The sequence below is a fragment of the Schistocerca americana genome, unplaced genomic scaffold (assembly GCF_021461395.2).
Source record: "Schistocerca americana isolate TAMUIC-IGC-003095 unplaced genomic scaffold, iqSchAmer2.1 HiC_scaffold_451, whole genome shotgun sequence".
NCBI classification, from domain to species: domain Eukaryota; kingdom Metazoa; phylum Arthropoda; class Insecta; order Orthoptera; family Acrididae; genus Schistocerca; species Schistocerca americana.
Genome location: NW_025726183.1, coordinates 70,001 through 75,000, shown reverse-complemented (window position 1 = coordinate 75,000; position 5,000 = coordinate 70,001). Strand labels below are relative to the sequence as shown.

Sequence of the window (5,000 nt, the reverse complement as noted above, 5' to 3'; positions counted from 1 at the left end):
TGCGGCTAGAAGCCGCCTGTCCCTCTAAGAAGAAAAGTAATCGCTGACAGCACGAAGGATGTCACGCGACTAGTTAGCAGGCTAGAGTCTCGTTCGTTATCGAAATTAACCAGACAAATCGCTCCACCAACTAAGAACGGCCATGCACCACCACCCACCGAATCAAGAAAGAGCTATCAATCTGTCAATCCTTCCGGTGTCCGGGCCTGGTGAGGTTTCCCGTGTTGAGTCAAATTAAGCCGCAGGCTCCACTCCTGGTGGTGCCCTTCCGTCAATTCCTTTAAGTTTCAGCTTTGCAACCATACTTCCCCCGGAACCCAAAAGCTTTGGTTTCCCGGAGGCTGCCCGCCGAGTCATCGGAGGAACTGCGGCGGATCGCTGGCTGGCATCGTTTATGGTTAGAACTAGGGCGGTATCTGATCGCCTTCGAACCTCTAACTTTCGTTCTTGATTAATGAAAACATACTTGGCAAATGCTTTCGCTTCTGTTCGTCTTGCGACGATCCAAGAATTTCACCTCTAACGTCGCAATACGAATGCCCCCGCCTGTCCCTATTAATCATTACCTCGGGTTCCGAAAACCAACAAAATAGAACCGAGGTCCTATTCCATTATTCCATGCACACAGTATTCAGGCGGGCTTGCCTGCTTTAAGCACTCTAATTTGTTCAAAGTAAACGTGCCGGCCCACCGAGACACTCACTCAAGAGCACCCTGGTAGGATTGCAACGGGGTCCGCCTCGGGACGCACGAGCACGCACGAGGCGCGTCGCACGCCTTCAGCTCGCCCCACCGGCAGGACGTCCCACGATACATGCCAGTTAAACACCGACGGGCGGTGAACCAACAGCGTGGGACACAAATCCAACTACGAGCTTTTTAACCGCAACAACTTTAATATACGCTATTGGAGCTGGAATTACCGCGGCTGCTGGCACCAGACTTGCCCTCCAATAGATACTCGTTAAAGGATTTAAAGTGTACTCATTCCGATTACGGGGCCTCGGATGAGTCCCGTATCGTTATTTTTCGTCACTACCTCCCCGTGCCGGGAGTGGGTAATTTGCGCGCCTGCTGCCTTCCTTGGATGTGGTAGCCGTTTCTCAGGCTCCCTCTCCGGAATCGAACCCTGATTCCCCGTTACCCGTTACAACCATGGTAGGCGCAGAACCTACCATCGACAGTTGATAAGGCAGACATTTGAAAGATGCGTCGCCGGTACGAGGACCGTGCGATCAGCCCAAAGTTATTCAGAGTCACCAAGGCAAACGGACCGGACGAGCCGACCGATTGGTTTTGATCTAATAAAAGCGTCCCTTCCATCTCTGGTCGGGACTCTGTTTGCATGTATTAGCTCTAGAATTACCACAGTTATCCAAGTAACGTGGGTACGATCTAAGGAACCATAACTGATTTAATGAGCCATTCGCGGTTTCACCTTAATGCGGCTTGTACTGAGACATGCATGGCTTAATCTTTGAGACAAGCATATGACTACTGGCAGGATCAACCAGGGAGCTGCGTCAACTAGAGCTGAGCAGCCGGCCGCCCGGGAGTGTGTCCCGGGGGCCCGCGCGAACACGCAAGCGTCCGCTCAATTATTCTGCAAACAGGAGGAGGCTGAGCTCCCCTGCACAATACACCTCGAAACCCTCTCAGGTCCCGGCGGCGCGCAGCGCCGTCCTAAGTACTTGGTCGGGTTCGAGAGAGGCGCAATCGCCCGGAGTTTGGCGAGTAGACGCTTTAGGTGCGACCACCCGTGCTCCCAACTGAGCTTGCCGCTGCCGACAGAGGCCCGGGAGCGTGCTGTCGTGGCATTGCCGGCGGGAGACAACACGCGCCACCTACGGTGGCCGGCAGCTCCAACGCCAGCGCCACAGAAGGACAAAAGCCCCACTTGGGTGCCGAAGCGAACGCGCCAACACGTCCGCACAGCTGCGATACAAACCACCTGCGAGAACCGCAGAGGCGACCGAGCAGCAGACGGCGTCGCGGCGCCGAGCGCCGGGCGGCGGCGCATCCTCAGCGCACACAGTCCTCAATCGGACCAGCACACTGCAGATGTCCACCGCGCTTCGCACCGGGCCCGCGAGGACCTACTTTGGCCGCACGGCGCCGCGTGCAGGGTGCGCCGGCGCGCAGCTGCGCCGCCTGCCGCCTCCGTCGGCCGGCGCGCCTGCCACTGGCCGCCCCCACCAGCCGGCTGTAGCGCGTGCGCCCACGCACCGCGCGGCCAGCACGCCGGGAGGCCCCCCCTCACCGGCCGGGGACGGTCCCACCCAGCCACCGCCGCGTATCGCTTCACACCCACATGCCATTCACGTTCGTGGGCATGGTGGGTATCGCTGAAACAACCGGTTGGTAGCTCAACCGATCGTCGCCATCACTGATTCACCTCTAGCGAGAACAACCGCACCACAACGGTTTACCAGTTGTTCATTTGCGTAACGTCACCAGCAAACGTAGACGTCCATCGCCATTTGCAAATTCAACGATTGTTGCATGCCTGTGTCAGGTGTCACGACACACTATGTCTGCCCACATACACGCAACAACATGTGCACGCTTCGCGAACACGTGGAAGGTGGCCCCCGTACGTATGCGATGTCCATTGCGCGAACGACTGTCAACCGGCCTCTGTCGCATGTCGCAGATGTGGAACGCAGTGCACCATGCTATCACGGTGAGTGAGAAGAGACGACTACGTCTGACAACACGCGCCACTACATCAACAGACGGCTCATGCTGATCGCCATCCACGGCATACCATACTGCAATCCAGCTCTTATAGGGAGACGACACGTAGCTGAGTGCACAATATTTGGACCGTATGGTTCGCCGTTGTTGGCGCAGTCGTGGTACGGTCACACATGTACCACGATGTATCATTCAGTACATGAGGACCAATGTGCAGTACAGTGTGTGATTTGGACGTACAACATCAGCGGACAGTTGACACAAGCCGTACCACAACGTAGGCTGTGCTTCGCCATGCGAATGCCAATGAACAACTGCGAAGGGCATTGAGCATGTACGTCCTGCTGCCATCCGCATTACAGTGTATAGCTGCAAGGTGTTTAACATGAAGCGATACTCTGGGGACCGGGCAGTGCGGGTAGCAAACTATATTGCGGGGGTTGCAGTTAGGCAACACTACACTAATTTAACGCGTCGTATGACAATTACAGAGCAGGTTAAGGCCCAACGTGTGTTGGGTTAAGGCCCAACGTGTGTTGGGTTAAGGCCCAACGTGTGTTGGGTTAAGGCCCAACGTGTGTTGGGTTAAGGCCCAACGTGTGTTGGGTTAAGGCCCAACGTGTGTTGGGTTAAGGCCCAACGTGTGTTGGGTTAAGGCCCAACGTGTGTTGGGTTAAGGCCCAACGTGTGTTGGGTTAAGGCCCAACGTGTGTTGGGTTAAGGCCCAACGTGTGTTGGGTTAAGGCCCAACGTGTGTTGGGTTAAGGCCCAACGTGTGTTGGGTTAAGGCCCAACGTGTGTTGGGTTAAGGCCCAACGTGTGTTGGGTTAAGGCCCAACGTGTGTTGGGTTAAGGCCCAACGTGTGTTGGGTTAAGGCCCAACGTGTGTTGGGTTAAGGCCCAACGTGTGTTGGGTTAAGGCCCAACGTGTGTTGGGTTAAGGCCCAACGTGTGTTGGGTTAAGGCCCAACGTGTGTTGGGTTAAGGCCCAACGTGTGTTGGGTTAAGGCCCAACGTGTGTTGGGTTAAGGCCCAACGTGTGTTGGGTTAAGGCCCAACGTGTGTTGGGTTAAGGCCCAACGTGTGTTGGGTTAAGGCCCAACGTGTGTTGGGTTAAGGCCCAACGTGTGTTGGGTTAAGGCGCAACGCGGGTTAGGTTAAGGCGCAACGCGGGTTAGGTTAAGGCGCAACGCGGGTTAGGTTAAGGCGCAACGCGGGTTAGGTTAAGGCGCAACGCGGGTTAGGTTAAGGCGCAACGCGGGTTAGGTTAAGGCGCAACGCGGGTTAGGTTAAGGCGCAACGCGGGTTACGTTAAGGCGCAACGCGGGTTACGTTAAGGCGCAACGCGGGTTACGTTAAGGCGCAACGCGGGTTACGTTAAGGCGCAATATAGGTTAGGTTAAGGCGCAATATAGGTTAGGTTAAGGCGCAATATAGGTTAGGTTAAGGCGCAATACGGGTTAGGTTAAGGCGCAATACGGGTTAGGTTAAGGCGCAATACGGGTTAGGTTAAGGCGCAATACGGGTTAGGTTAAGGCACAATACGGGTTAGGTTAAGGCACAATACGGGTTAGGTTAAGGCACAATACGGGTTAGGTTAAGGCACAATACGGGTTAGGTTAAGGCACAATACGGGTTAGGTTAAGGCACAATACGGGTTAGGTTAAGGCACAATACGGGTTAGGTTAAGGCACAATACGGGTTAGGTTAAGGCACAATACGGGTTAGGTTAAGGCACAATACGGGTTAGGTTAAGGCACAATACGGGTTAGGTTAAGGCACAATACGGGTTAGGTTAAGGCACAATACGGGTTAGGTTAAGGCACAATACGGGTTAGGTTAAGGTACAATACGGGTTAGGTTAAGGTACAATACGGGTTAGGTTAAGGTACAATACGGGTTAGGTTAAGGTACAATACGGGTTAGGTTAAGGTACAATACGGGTTAGGTTAAGGTACAATACGGGTTAGGTTAAGGTACAATACGGGTTAGGTTAAGGTACAATACGGGTTAGGTTAAGGTACAATACGGGTTAGGTTAAGGTACAATACGGGTTAGGTTAAGGTACACATTGTTGTAAGGAAAGGTGTTTTGGGGGGGGGGGGGGGGGGCCGGTTTGTTGATTGTGATTATCGTAAGTAAATGACTGCGGCATCATCTGATTTGCCACGTCAGGGTGCACCTTTGGCTCATAACAGGCGGCGCTCTGATTCCATGCTTGTGGCAGACCTGTGTCTTTCATTCCTGCCATTGTTTGTGTGGTGTGACAGGAGGCAGTATTGTGATGTTGGGTGCACCCCTGT

At 54.3% G+C, this 5,000-nt stretch overlaps 1 non-coding gene across 1 annotated transcript in view; it reads right to left on the bottom strand.

The window, feature by feature from the left end:
* LOC124583236 overlaps window positions 1-1,517 on the bottom strand; it is a 1,910-nt gene extending 393 nt beyond the window's left edge. Inside the window, exon 1 of the ribosomal RNA XR_006974104.1 lies at window positions 1-1,517. This exon is cut by the window's left edge and continues 393 nt beyond it. This is a non-coding gene — a ribosomal RNA (small subunit ribosomal RNA).
* Window positions 1,518-5,000: the final 3,483 nt, after the last annotated feature.